Source organism: Oncorhynchus kisutch, linkage group LG21 (assembly GCF_002021735.2).
Source record: "Oncorhynchus kisutch isolate 150728-3 linkage group LG21, Okis_V2, whole genome shotgun sequence".
Taxonomy (NCBI): domain Eukaryota; kingdom Metazoa; phylum Chordata; class Actinopteri; order Salmoniformes; family Salmonidae; genus Oncorhynchus; species Oncorhynchus kisutch.
In genome coordinates this window covers 28,025,078-28,041,067 of record NC_034194.2, presented here as the reverse complement: position 1 = coordinate 28,041,067, position 15,990 = coordinate 28,025,078, and the positions used below count along the sequence as shown (strand labels likewise).

At 39.1% G+C, this 15,990-nt stretch overlaps 1 protein-coding gene and 1 long non-coding RNA gene across 2 annotated transcripts in view; one reads left to right on the top strand and one right to left on the bottom strand.

Moving 5' to 3' along the window:
* Positions 1-15,990, bottom strand: part of LOC109866233 (opsin-5-like) — a 52,977-nt gene that overhangs the window by 14,315 nt on the left and 22,672 nt on the right. The gene's annotated exons all lie outside the window — the stretch shown is intronic.
* Positions 6,266-7,532, top strand: LOC116356217 (uncharacterized). The gene is made up of 3 exons (XR_004204703.1): positions 6,266-6,475; positions 7,005-7,070; positions 7,253-7,532. It is a non-coding gene; the product is annotated as an uncharacterized LOC116356217 (long non-coding RNA).

Below are 15,990 nucleotides of genomic sequence, written 5' to 3'. Positions count from 1 at the left end.
GCAAAACACATCAATCTGCAGGTTGAACATGGTGAGATTGTAGACTCCTAAATTGATAGCGCAGTGTGTTTTGGTGATTTTACAACTAACTAGCTACTTCACATGCCGATATTAACTTTGGTATTATTGTATGTAGGTACATTTGCTAGCTAGCTAGCCAACCAGCCAATAGAGAGAACATTGCACTGTGGGTTTTGAAGTCGATTTGAGCTGCAACAGATTTCCACAATTAATTCCTAATCTTGCTACCAATCTTATTATAACAACAAAATGAAAAATTTGTTAACCACAAATTATTGTTCTCACATATTAGTGTTATTTAATACTGTACACAATAGGAGTTTGTAGTTTTGGGTTGATTTTTCCTTTAAGGTTGTGGTTAGAGTTTCTTTGGGCTATGTGTCCAGGGCAGATAACCTCTGGCTATTCCCTCACTTCGTTAGAGTAAAGCTCCATAAGGATACACACTGTACGAAACATCCTGAGAATAGATTAACACACAACAAAAATACTCTTTGTATCAAATACTCCCCCCCCCCCCCAAAAGAAAACAACACATTTGTCGAAACCAAATACAACAAATGTAGTTTTTTTCAAATAAAATATGTTCGTTAGTAATCAAATATAACAGCTGGCATTGAATCACACAGTATATTTTATGCCAACAGTTATATTTGATTATTATTCTTTCAACACTTAACTTACTTTTCCAGTTTGGTTAAACCTAATGAATAGCATAAATAAAAAAATAATACACTGAATATTCAAAACATTTTTTCATGTTAGTTGATTTTTCACTTTGGATTTATCCTATCCAAATGTATTTATTTGGGTTACAAGCAATTAAATACATTTCCTGTTAATCAAGATATTGGGGCGGCAGGGTAGCCTAGTGGTTAGAGTGTTGGACTAGTAACCGGAAGGATGCAAGTTTAAACCCCTGAGCTGACAAGGTACAAATCTGTCGTTCTGCCCCTGAACAGGCAGTTAACCCACTGTTCCTAGGCCGTCATTGAAAATAAGAATGTGTTCTTAACTGATTTGCCTAGTTAAATAAAGGTAAAATAAATAAAAAATATTAAGTTGGTTCCATAAGATGAAATATTGACTCCAAACATTTACTTTACATAAGACTTTCAAATGAACTGGTTACAATATTGTAACCAAATGGTGACGATCTCATCAATAGAGCTTTCCAGACTCATTTTTTTGAGTACTCAGTTTTGTACTTATGCTGATACAGTGCGTTTGTAAAGTATTCAGACCACTTTTTCCACCTTTTGTTACGTTACAGCTTTTTCTAAAATTGATTAAATTGTTTAAATTGTCTACACACAATACCCCATAATGACAAAGAAAAATCTGTTTTTTAGAATTTTTTGCAAATGTATTAACAGAAATAACACAGGTTATCCCATCTCCACAGAGGAACTCTAGAGCCCTGTCAGAGTGACCATCAGGTTCTTGGTCACCTCCCTGACCAAGGCCCTTCTCCCCAATTGCTCATTTTGGCCGGGTGGCCAGCTCTATGAAGTGTCTTGGTGGTTCCAAACTTCTTCCAGTCTCATAGTAAAGGGTCTGAATACTTGTGTAAATAAGGTATTTCTGTTTTTATTTTTTTATTTTTAAAAACTCTTATAACTTTGTCATTATGGGGTATTTTTGGATAGATTGATGACGATTAATCCATTTTAGAATAAGGCTGTACTGAAAAATTCAGTGCTGGCAGTAAACATATAATCATAAAATAAAACAAAAAACAAAACACATAACCTGGAATGACATTCACTATCACGGGTGGCCAAAAATAACAAACTGAAATCCAAGCCCCCAATAGGCCACTCCTTCAACTCTTCTGTTAGGCTGCAGTCACTAAATTGCAAACATCACTATGCAAAGCAAATGATCATGAGGTGTTGAAAGGAATTTAAAAGCTTTCATTCAAAAAAAAAATCACGTTGATCTGACAAGTTCGTTATTTGTTTTCAAGCAAATTATATAGAATACGTTAAACAAACCAAAGTATAATTTTGGATCAGGCCAATCAGAAAAAGCACTTCAGATGAACAACAGTGCCATCCCACTTTTTACAATGCTCATCAGAAGCACTGATGAGAATTGGTTTTGACAAGATGCCAGTGGCTAGCTCGGCTGCCATCCGGCCCACCATGGCTGCGTTTGGAAACAACCCCCTACCACAGAATTAGAATCAGAAATCTATTTCTGAGCCAACAGTTTGGAACTGTAATCAGCACATTAGATAGTGAGATAGATGTGATGGTGAATAGAATTCATAAATTAATGAATAAACAAATGAATAATGTGATGGCTGATCTATCTAATGATGAAAGAAATGTGCCTGTGAAGATCTCATGTTATGTAGCCTAATTGGTAGAGCAACTGTTAGGCTGGTTTTAGACAGTCAGCCCAATTCTGATATTTTTTTCACTAACTGGTCTTTGTGTATGTATACAGGCATGAAACAGTTATGTGCACATAAACTCTTGTGTTTGAATGTACTGTATCATATCCATTGGTAGCTGCTGTCATTCAACTTGTTTTTATATGGTGAATGCACACGTCTGTGTGTGTGCGCATGAGAAGCTTTTTATGTGGGTGTGCACGTGTGTGTGTACACCTCCGTGAGAATATGTTGTATAAAGTATGCCTTTTCTCACCTCATCTGCTGGTTAAACGCTGGGTTTTACAATAGAAGTAGAATCACTTATTATTGTAATTGTATGGGTGTTCATCCCTCCTGCTGTGTGTAGATGGTGATGATATGAAACCGGTATAAAACAGTCCAGAGTCTTAAGAAGTAAACTTATTTCCAGTTTTTTTTCTTGTACAGTATTTTATCTGCAACAGGGGATTATCATTCATAAACCGTTCATGTCATGCAAATACATACTGTATGCACAAACGTTTCAAATGAATAGCCTTCTTCCTCGGTATGCGGGACACAGACAAATGGGTGTCCAGAACTGGGAATGTCAAACATTTCCTGGTGACTCTCCATGCGTCCCAACAGCCTTGACAGCCATATCCTACAGTAGCCGATAGGGTTTAACATGTGTAACCGGGATCCCAGGACTCTCCAGGGAATACTTTTCCACTTTTTCCCAACATTTTTACAACACCTGGGAAGTAAAAAACAAATCCTCCAATGTGCACTAATGTAATTTCACAAAATACATAGGTTTAACCTCTCTACTGTTAGAAAGCCGGATCAACTAAGAATACCTAAGAGTGAATTAAGCTATTTTGAAAACGCAATTAAGGTAATTAACTGGAATGATCTCTTGTCCTATACAGACGTGGAGGCTGATAGTCAAGTTTTTCTATCCACAATCCAGACTACAATAAATGGTTTCCTAAAGGAAATCAAAACCAAACCTGGCCAAAAGAGCACTCTTCCTTGGCTAAATGGAGAAATCTGGAAATTGATGAAAGAATGAGTTGATGCTCTAAAAATAGCCCTAAGATCCAAATTAGAGCATGACAGACGTAGGTTTACCATGTTGAGAAATAAGGTGATCAGACAGGCCAAGGCAAACTTTTTTATTAACATAATTGGTGAAGCAAAGGGAAATTCTAAATTGATCTGGGAGAATCTAAAAAAAGTTAACAGGGAAAGACCAGAGTAACACTACAAAAAGACTAGAAATCATGGTAAACAACAATCTAACACAGGATGCAGTCGAAATAGCAATAGCCTTCAATTCCTACTTTATTGACTCTGTCAGGGTACTGACACAGAACCCCTCCACTGGTTTCTTGGGCTCAGTGCTAGTAAATGATGCTCAACCTGTCTTCATCATAAGGGAGGTTTCTGAGTCAAAGGTGAACAAGGTGATTAGCTCACTAAAGAACTCTAAAGCCAAATATGTGTTTGGGCTGGACTCTACCTTTCTTAAAAACTATGAAGAGTCACTCATTGGCCCCATTACTAAGGTCACCAACACATCTATTGGTCTCGGGGTGTTTCCAAGGGTATGGAAGTCGGCCATAATAACGGCCATCTTTAAATCAGGCGACCCTGCTGACGTGAGTAACTACAGGCCCATTAGTATACTACCTGTGGTGTCAAAGGTTGTTGAAAAGTGTGTAGCAGAACAACTGATTGCCCACCTCAACAACAACCCCTTCACATTACACTCCATGCAGTTTGGCTTCAGAGCGAAACACTCCACAGAAACGGCCAACTGCTTTCTTCTGTAAAATGTGAAGTCCAAGATAGACAAAGGGGGCGTTGTTGGGGCTGTGTTTCTGGACCTAAGGAAGGCTTTTGATACTGTTAACCATGAGATTCTCATCACAAAATTGTCCAAGTTCAACTTTTCCCCTGATGCCTTGAGATGAATGAAATCATACCTTGAAGGCAGAACTCAGTGTGTCAGAGTGAGCAATGAGCTGTCGCCCACTCTTAGCTATGACGTGGGTGTGCCCCAAGGGTCAATACTGGGGACCCTCCTGTTCAGCCTGTACATTAATGATCTGCCTTCTGTCTGTACTGGGTCTGAAGTTCAAATGTATGCAGATGATACAGTGATATATGTGCATGGAAAGAGCAAACAACAAGCTGCACAAGAACTCACTACTCTAATGGTCCAGGTTACAAAGTGGCTCAGTGACTTGTGTTTGCATCTCAATGTGAAAAAAAACTGTTTGCATGTTCTTCACAAATAGGGATACAGATGCTACTGAGCCAGATGTCTATGTATCAGGGGAGAAACTCCAGGTGGTATCTGATCTTAACTTCTTGTAATTTGGGGGCAGTATTTTCATTTTTGGAAAAATAATGTTCCCAAAGTAAACAGGCTATTTTGTCAGGACAAGATGCTAGAATATGTATATAATTGACAGCTTAGGATAGAAAACACTCTAAAGTTTCCAAAACGGTTAAAAAATATTGTCTGTGAGTATAACAGAACTGATAACAGAACCACTATAACAGAACCAGATTCCTTTTTCTAGTATTCCCCAAGGTGTCTACAGCATTTTGATGTAGTTTCACGCCTTTATGTTGAAGAATGAGCGTAAGCGACTACATTGCGTAAGTGGTCACCTGATGGCTCTCAGAGTGATTCTTGCGTAAAATACAGAGGTAGCCATTTTTCCTCTCGGTCCTACTGAAAAGCCAATTGTCCCGGTGGATATATTATCAAATATATATTTGAAAAACACCTTAAAGATTGATTATAAACAACGTTTGCCATGTTTCTGTCGATATTATGGAGCTAATTTGGAATATTTTTTCCGCGTTGTCGTGACCGCAATTTCCGGTCGATTTCTCAGCCAAAGGTGAAGAACAAACAGAGCTATTTCGCCTACAAAAATAATATTTTGGGAAAAAAGGAACATTTGCTATCTAACTGGGTGTTTCGTGAGTGAAAACATCCGAAGCTCATCAAAGGTAAACGATTTAATTTGATTGCTTTTCTGATTTTCGTGACCAGGTTGCCTGCTGCTAGCTAGGCATAATGCTATGCTAGGCTATCGATAAACTTACACAAATGCTTGTCTTGCTTTGGCTGTAAAGCATATTTTCAAAATCTGAGATGACAGGGTGATTAACAAAAGGCTAAGCTGTGTTTCAATATATTTCACTTGTGATTTCATGAATAGGAATATTATCTAGTAATATTTATGTCTGTTGCGTTATGCTAATTAGTGTCAGATCATGACAACGCTCCCGAACCCGGGATGGGTAGTTACAACATTAAGTACCTTGGCATCATACTTGATTCTACAGTATACTGTAGCCTATAAAATATAGTTAATAAAGCCTACAGGAAACCCCTACAGTATACTGTAGCCTATAAAATATAGTTAATAAAGCCTACAGGAAACCCCTACAGTATACTGACGCCTATAAAATAAAGTTAGCATTTTTGAGCTGTCAAGGAGTCTCTTCAGACAATCACAAATTTGCTAGGCATCTCTGTCACAGACATAAAATCTGTGTTAACAGAGCCATGAGGGAAAAATCTTCTCCTGTCCTAGAGCCTATTTTCCTAACCAGTCCCAATCCCATTGAAACACAAAATCCCGACTGCTGTATCACATAAAAACTCCTAATTGTCTTCTGTAATCTATAGATTTCAATGCATTATCAAGTCCAGGTGTGCAACTTTCACTTCACATTCTGAAATTGCATTTTTGTCCCCCCCCCCCACAAGTTGCCCTCCCCTCCAAGTTTGATCATTGCATTGTGATTTAAATTCAGCTCCGGTGTGCTTTAGGACCATGTGGACGCCTCAGAGCAGTCGGGTAGGCAGTTTTACTGTTTCAGACGGCTGGATTTAGGACCAGACAGACACCACAGACCGCACAGACAGGCTGTGTGAAGGCAAAGCTTCTGAAAGGCTGGCGTAGGAAAGATGAACAGAGGTAGCTGCTGTCTGTATTGCGCTTTTTCTCCGAGTTGTAGCAGAAACTGGCTACTCTTTATTTGACTGATCTAGCTGGCAAGGTAACTGCTGTTTGACAGAAAATGTTTATTCCCAGTGCTGAGCTAGTAGTGTAACTGATAAGTTAGCTAATGTTTCATCCCCCCTCGACTGAAGTGAATGAACTATTAGCAGCTAGTTAGATAGCTAGTAGCTACCATAGCCAGTTCAGCTCTAGCCATCTTCTAACTATCTTTCAGGTAGCAGTATCTAACAGAAGTACATTTGATGATATACCATTGTACTATTAGCTAGCAGAGCTAGCCAAAAATTGTGTAATGTTAGCTAGTTATCTAGCTGAATATTGGTCAATCACACTAGACCTGAATCAAATGATGAAACCAGCGGCCAAATGATTGAAGACCGATATTCTGATGTTTTTTTCAGCGCAATATGAGTTTTTATTAGTCAGTATAGCAATGCAATGTTAATGATCTGCCTTCCCTAGCTATTTCCCTACTTTTCACACTGACACAGTATAAGCAGCTCTACAGGCTTCACTGTCATGGTGCAAAGTCAGTACTCAACAGTATGCTCATCATGTCTTAGCAGGATCAGATGGTGACAGGGGTCCATGCAGGGTCAGACAGACAGGGAAGTCCAGTCTACAGAGCTCAGGTGAATTTTGCAGTATATTATAACAATCAGTGAATGGATATAAAATTCCATCTTGAGTTGATGGGTAGGCTACAATCTGGTATCTGGGAATAATGGTCATGTCAATTGTCGAACCATTGATCCTATTCATGGTTAATATCATGTATACCAATGCCCTTCTTTGTCATGCCTCATCTGAGCAGGATCAGATGTTGACAGGGGTCTCATCAGGGTCAGGCAGCCAGGGAAGACCAGTCTGTGACGGAGCTGAGGTGAATTTCCTCTGTGCAGTGAACACTGGACAAGCAAGAAGCTTAAAAGATTTCAACTATTTTAAGGCAGTCTGACTAACCTCTAAAGTTGATTTTCTGTCACGTATACTCCATCTCTGTTGCTCGAGGTCATCAGGCTGCTCATTATTACTGTCACGCCCTGACCTTAGAGATCCTTATTATTCTCTATGTTAGGTCAGGGTTTGACTCGGGTGGGAAAATCTGTTTTCTATTGGTTACCAATCAGAGGCAGCTGTCTATCATTGTCTCTGATTGGGGATCATATAGGTTGTCATTTTCCTTTTGGGTTTTGTGGGATCTTGTTTTCTGTATAATTTATTTTGCCTTACAGAACTGTGCACTTTTGTTTTTTGTTGTTGTTATTTTGCTTTTGGTGTCATCAATAAAAAGAACGATGTATGCCTATCACGCTGCACCTTGGTCCGGTCATTCCACAAACGAGAGCCGTAACAATTACGCACACCTGTCACCATCTTTACGGGCATCAGCGCCTCATCAGACTCACCTGGACTCAATCACCTGCCTGATTACCTTCCCTACATGTCGCTCCCGTTGGTTCTTTCCCCAGGCGTTACTGTTTCTGTGCCAGTGTTCATGCCTGTACGCTACCTGTGTTTCTTGTTCTGTTCTATGTTCATTTATTTATTAAATACACTCCCTAAACTTGCTTCCCGACTCCCAGCGTAAGTGTTACATTTCCAAACTGTATCAAGGGTTGATAGAGGCTTTCCCGATGACACAACATGTGAAACAAAGATGTGAGGAAGATTTGTGAGACGCTATTGATGATGAATGGATACAGAAATGTTAGAATGCCCAGTCATGTTCATATCATCTCAGACATAAATTACTGCTGTTTAAAACCATTCATAGAATGTACTACATGCCAGTGAAACTGAATATCATGCACACAGAAATGTAATTAATCTGATGGCAGTGTAAAACACAAAAGGGGACATGCAGTGCATTCAGAAAGTATTTAGACCCCTTGACTTTGGCAAAGATTGTACTTTTTGGTCCTATGGTCTGATGAAACAAAAATGGAACCGTTTGGCCATAATGACCCTCGTTATGTTTGGAGAAAAAAGGCGGAAGGAAAATTGTGTATATATTGAAGCAACATCTCAAGTCATCAGTTAAAGCTTGATCGGAAATGGGTCTTCCAAATGGACAATGACCCCAAGCATACTTCCAAAGTTGTGGCAAAATGGCTTAAAGACAACAAAGTCAAGTTATTGGAGTGGCCATCACAAAGCCCTGACCTCAATCCTATAGAAAATGTGTGGGCAGAACTGAAAAAGCGTGTGTGAGCAAGGAGGCCTACAAACCCGACTCAGTTACACCAGCTCTGTCAGGAGGAATGGGCCAAAATTCACCCAACTTATTGTGGGAATCTCGTGGAAGGCTACCCGAAACGTTTGACCCAAGTTAACAATTTAAAGGCACTGCTACCAAATACTAATTAAGTGTATGTAAACTTCTGACCCACTGGGAATGTGATGAAAGAAAGAAAAGCTGAAATAAATAATTATTACTATTAAACTGACATTTCAAATTCTTAAAATAAATTGGTGATCCTAACTGACCTAAGACAGGGAATTTTTACTAGGATTAAATGTAAGGAAAAATTAAGTTTAAATGTATTTGGCTAAGGTGTTTGTAATCTTCCGACTTCAAATGTATGTGTCAATGCAATAGAATTCTACTCCGATCTGCCGGCAACAAAATCTCTTGCATGGCTCATTTTACATACTAAGTCTTGCATAGTTCATTTGTTTTCGGTATTTTGCATTGAAAATGGCTAATATCGCGTTGATTCTGTCACAATTCCCACAGTAATTGGAAATGTTGATAGTGTTAATTAAGGGGGAAGGAGAAAAATTCTAGAACGTTGAGCGAAGTTCTGCACAGGCTGATCTTTCCTCTGCAAGGTAGTTAAATACATATATATATTTACACCCCTTAATCGATGTTCACTCGGGACTACCTTGCAGAGGAAAGATCAGCCTGTGCAGAACTTCGCTCAACGTTCTAGAATTTTTCTCCTTCTGGTGGGCCAGGCACCTGCGGTCTGACCTCAGTTATACTGTGTTTCCTCTGACACATTGATGTGGCTGGCTTCCGTGTTAAGCGGGCGGTAATCACTTGCGCTATGCAGTATAAATAACAAAATTACTGACACATTTTATGACAAAAATAAATAACACAATATACTGCGCTAGGCAGTGGCAGGCACTGCAAGAAGCCCCTGGAGTGATGCAGTGCTTGCTGTGATTGGTTGAGATATCACAACACAGTATACTGCTCATGTCCCTTCACCTCTCCCCCACCCCTACAGCAACGGTTAGATGTCAATGTCATCACTCAGCAAAATGCCTGTCACTCAGTCAGAGTCTGGATATTCAGAACTTAAGCAGGTTGAGGCAGCAGTGAATGAGGTGGGGAGGTCAGAACAGACAGAAAGTCAAAGTGCAGCAGCAGTAGAGTTAGCCACAGGTGTAACGAACGTTATAATGAATGTCGGACCAAGGCACAGCGTGCGTAGAGTTCCATATGTTTATTCAATGTAACTCACAAAAACAATAAAGAGTAACGAAACGTGAAGCAAATGCAGTGCTCACAGGCACTACACAAAAACAAGATCCCACCACAAACAGGTGGGAAAAGCTGCCGAAATATGATCCCCAATCAGAGACAACGATTGACAGCTGCCTCTGATTGGGAACCATACCAAGCCAACCTAGAAATAAAGAAACTAGAATGCCCACCCTAGTCACACCCCGACCTAACCAAAATAGAGAATAAAGGATCTCTAAGGTGGTAGCTACTGCTTAGCTAGCTGAAACCAAAGAGGTGAGAGAATATTTTTCTGACTAAGGCTTATATCTTCTGACAGTGACACAGGGCTCTGAAGGATAACTTTACTACAACGTTATATTTAATCCTGTTTAAAATGAGCAAATTCTAGGTGGTAGAACAGCCTGGTCTCAGACTAGAACATAGTAAATATCAATCTGGGACATTAAAATTAGTATCATATATTAAGTTTGGTATGGTTACTTAAATCAAAAACGAAAGTAGGGTAGTTTGTCACTGTGGATGGGCATATAATACAAATGGTTGCGAATTAGCACATTTGAGCTAATTAGCAACTTTTCAAATACTTACTACTTATTAGTGACTTAGTAACTATTTAGCATGTTAGCTAACCCTTCCCATAACCCTAAACTTAACCCTTTAACCTAACTCCTAAACTTAGCCCTAACCCCTAGCCTATCTAACATTAGCCAGCTAGCTAACGTTAGCCACCTAGCCATCAAGATAGAATTCATAACATATCATACGTTTTGCAAATTCGTAACATATTGTACATTTTGCTAATTCGAAACATATAATCGGAATTTATATTGTTAACATGTTTGGCAGCCTCTCCTTCCAGTTCTCTGCTGCCAATGACTGGAACGAACTACAAAAATCTGGAAACACTTATCTCCCTCACTAGCTTTAAGCACCAGCTGTCAGAGCAGCTCACAGATTACTGCACATAGCCCAAACAACTACCTCTCCCCCTACTGTATTTATTTAGCTCCTTTGCACCCCATTATCTCCACCTTGCACATTCTTCCACTGCAAATCTACCATTCCAGTGTTTAACTTGCTATATTGTATTTACTTCGCCACAATGGCCTTTTTTTGCCTTACCTGCCTTATCTCACCGCATTTGCTCACATTGTATATAGACTTATTTTTCTACTGTATTATTGACTGTTTGTTTTACTCCATGTGTAACTCTGTGTTGTTGTATCTGTCGAACTGCTTTGCTTTATCTTGGCCAGGTCGCAATTGTAAATGAGAACTTGTTCTCAACTTGCCTACCTGGTTAAATAAAGGTGAAATAAAATATGAAATGGGTGATGGACATCCACAAATTAATATATACCATACGAAATGTAACATATCATACTGAATGGGGTGTCTTGGATTTACATACAGAATAATTTGAAATGCTCTGATACCAGGTTGGGTAGAACTAACAAAATGAAAACATCTTATAACCTATTCCATTCTACAGGTAAACATGCCCGGCTCATGTATGTTACTTCCATATAGGCTATGTAACTACGTGTAAAAATAAAACATTTAAAAATCATTTAAAAAACTGGCCATTATTAAATTGGTGAAATTATTTTATTGAGCTTTTTATTCCCTTTATGTACTTACTTTTTCTATTGTTGTTTTTGTCAATACAACCAAAACCAAAGACCTGATCATTGACTTCAGAAGACACCAACCTACAGTACCAACCCAGCGCTGGAGATTAACGGACAGATAGAGAGAGTGGAGGACTACAAATACCTAGGAACCATCATCAACAACAAGCTCTCCTTCAAAAGAATCACTGAACACATTCACTCAAAATGTCAACAAAGTCTGTTCTTTCTATGGAAATTGAAGAAGTTTCATGCACACCAATCAATCTTCCAAGCATTTTATATGAGTTATAGAACCCATTTTAACCTTTAATATCATGGGGTGTTTTTGGTGCTCTAGGGAACACAAGTCAGAACCCAATGAACAGGGTAATAAGAATCAGTGGGAAGGCTATCGGAGCAAGCCAGGAACCCCTCAATGACATTTACAAAAAAATGAGTGCGGAAGAAGAGGGAACAGATAGCATTTGACATAACACACACACTGAATGACCAGTATAGCCCCCTACCCTCCAGGCACAGGTATAGAACTCTCCCATTCAAATCTAAGAATGTGGCTTCTAGGTTTGTGCCAACATCCATCAAATTCCTTAACTCTAAGTTTTAATTTGTATATACCCTGGGATTGCATAGAACGCTTCCAATCATTTGTACTGTAGCCTACATATTTTTGTGTTCTGTTATGTGTTTTGTATGTACCATTCGTCAACACACATGAATTTCCTTCCCAGAAAAAACATGTTTTTTAAAATTATTATAGAGGTTAAAACTTCTTATGGCTGCAATCCCGTTAACGGGATCGATATAACAGCCAGTGAAAGTGCAGGGCGCCAAATTCAAAACAACATAAATCTCATAATTAAAATTCCTCAAACAGACATGTATTTTATACAGTTTTAAAGGTAATCTTGTTGTTAATCCCACCACAGTGTCCAATTTCAAATAGGCTTTACAGTGAAAGCACCACAAACGATTATGTTAGGTCACCACCAACTCACAGAATATTTCAGCCATTTTTCCAGCCAAAGAGAGGACTCACAAAAAGCACAATAGAGAAAATGAATCACTAACCTTTGATTATCTTCATCAGATGACACTCATAGGACTTCTTGTTACACAATACATGTATGTTTTGTTCGATAAAGTTTATATTTATATAAAAAAATCTGAGTTTACATTGGTGCGTTACGTTCACTAGTTCCAAAAACATCCAGTGATTATGCATAGCCACATCAATTCAACAGAAATACTCATCATAAATGTAGATGAAAATACAAGTTATACACATGGAATTATAGATATACCTCTCCTTAATGCAACCGCTGTGTCAGATTTTTAAAAAACTTTATGAAAAAATCAAACCATGCAATAATCTGAGACGGCGCTCAGAAAATAAGAAAAAAATATCCGCCATGTTGGAGTCAACAGAAATCCGAAATAACATTATAAATATTCCCTTACCTTTGGTGATCTTCATCAGAATGCACTCCCAGGAATCCTAGTCCCACAATAAATGCTTGATTTGTTCGATAATGTCCATTATTTATGTCCAAATAGCTACTTTTTTTAGGGCTTAGGTATACAAATCCAAACACTCGTACAGGTCCGGCATAACGTCAGACAAAAACTTTAAAAAGTTATATTACAGGTCGAAGAAACATGTCAAACTAAGTATAGAATCAATCTTTAGGATGTTGTTATCACAAATCTTCAATAACGTTCCAACCAGAGAATTCCTTTGTCTGTAGAGAAGCCATGGAACGCAGGTCGCGTGTGACACCTGGCTCAATCAGCTCCCATTCAGCCCCACAGCACAGTAGAAGCCTCATTCAAGTTTCTAAAGATGGTTGACATCTAGTGGAAGCCCTGGGAAGTGCAACTTCATCCATATCCCACTGTGAATTCAATAGTTGCTGGGTTGAATATCGACCAACCTCAGATTTCTCACTTCCTGTTTGGATTTCTTCTCAGGTTTTTGCCTGCCATATGAGTTCTGTTATACCCAAATACATAATTAAAACAATTTTATAAACTTCAGAGTGTTTTCTATCCAATACTTAATAATTAGCAACTCAATACTGCCCCTGCAGCCATAAGAAGTTTTAACCTGCAAGTAAGCATTTCATTGCACTGCGCACTCCATGTACAGTGCCTTCAAAAGGAATTCAGACACCTTGACTTTTTCCACATTTTGTAAAAAAAAATGTAATGTAAACTAATATTAAAATTGATTCAATTGTTGTTTTCTCCTCATTAATCTACACACAATAACCCATAATGAAGAAGAAAAAATTGTTTTTAGACATATTTGCTAATTGATTCAACAACAAAAAACTTAAATATGACATTTACATAAGTATTCAGACCCTTTATTCAATACTTCGTTGAAGCACTTTTGGCAGTGAGTCTCCCAGTCTCTGTCGCTGAAAAACATACCCACATCAGCATGCTCCCACCACCACGTTTCACAGTAGGGATGATGCCAGGTTTCCTCCAGATGTGACTCTTGGCATTCAGGCCAAAGAGTTCAATCTCGGATTCATCAGACCAGAGAATCTTGTTTGAGAATCTCTCATGGTCTGAGAGTCTTTAGGTGCCTTTTGGCAAACTCCAAGCAGGCAGTCATGTGCCTTTTACTGAGGAGTGGTTTCCGTCTGGCAACTCTACCATAAAGGCCTGATTGGTGGACTGCTGCAGAGCTGGTTGTCCTTCTGGAAGGCTGTCTCATCTCCACAGAGGAACTCCAGAGCTCTGTCAGAGTGACCATGGGGTTCGTGGTCACCTCCCTGACCAAGGCCCTTCTCTCCCGATTGCTAAGTTTGGCCGGGCGGTCAGCTCTAGGAAGAGTCTTGGTGGTTCCAAACTTATTCCACCATGTTCTAGGGGACCTTCATTGCTGCAGAAATGTTTTGGTATCCTTCCCCAGATCTGTGCTTCGACACAATCCTGTCTCTGAGCTCTACGGACAATGCACTGTCAACTGTGGGACCTTATATAGACAGCTGTGTGCCTTTCCAAATCATGTCTAATTAATTGAATTTACCACAGGTGGACTCCAATCAAGTTGTAGAAACATCTCAAGGATGATCAATGGAAACAGGATACACCTGAGCTCAGTTCCGAGTCTCATAACAAAGGGGCTGAACACTTATGTAAATAAGATGTTTTGTTTATTATACATTTTCAAATTTGTCAAATTTACAGCTTGTTGCTTTGTGGCCATAGACAAATAATCCATAGAAGGGTGTTGTAATCTCTAACCCTGGAAATGTGACTGTTAAACTCATGGGTACACTAGCAATGGATGCCTGTCCTGACTTGAATGGGAACTGCCATCGATGGATTATATTTCTATGGTTGTTTGCAGCTGTCAGTTTTTATTTTCAAAATGCAGTACGTACAGTTTGGAAAGCAAGTGCCTACTGATGAAAGAGAAGACTAATCTGTCTGTAGAACCAATATAAACAATTTGGTACGTTTTTTGTTTTACTGTTTTCACTTTGTCATTATGAGGTATGTGGAAAAAGTCAAGGGGTCTGAATACTTTCCGAAGGCACTGTATATCATGTGTATATGACAAATAAAAAAACTTGACCTTAAACATAGAAGGTAAGGGGGAGGGAAGCCAGGAAGAGGGGGGAAATATGACTTTGTGGTTAAAGTGTAGGTGAACAAAACATTGAAAATACATAGGCCCTTAAAACTTCTTATGGCTGGGGGCAGTATTGAGTTGCTTGGATGAATAAGGTGCCCAGAGTAAAAAACTGCCTGCTACTCAGGCCCAGAAGCTAAGCTATGTATTATTAGAAGATTTGGATAGAAAACACTCTGACGTTTCTAAAACTGTTTGAATGATGTCTGTGAGTCTAACAGAACTCATATGGCAGGCAAAAGCCTGAGAAAAAAATCCAACCAGGAAGTGGGAAATCTGAGGTTTGTAGGTTGTCAAGTCTTTGCCTATCCAATATACAGTGTCTATGGGGTCATATTGCACTTACTAAGGCTTAGAGCCTTGTTTCAGGCTTCTACTGTGAAGGAGGAGAGAATAAGAGCTGATTGAGTAAGAGGTCTGGCCGAATGCCATGAGTTCAGTCAGGCGCACGCCTGTGAGAGGTAGCTGCGTTCCTTTCTGAAGACAAAGGAATTCTCCGGTTAAAACATTATTGAACATTTGTTAAAAACATCCTAAAGAGTAATTCTGTACATCGTTTGACATGTTTCTACGAGTTGTAATGGAATTGTTTTACTTTGTCTGGCCTGCGCCTCGTGTATTTGGATTTGTGAACTAAACACGCAAACAAAAAGGAGATATTTGGACATAAATGATGGACCAAGCAAACATTTGTGGAACTGGGATTCCTGGGAGTGCATTCTGATGAAAATCATCAAAGGTAAGTGAATATTTACAATGCTATTTTTGACTTCTGTTGACTCTAC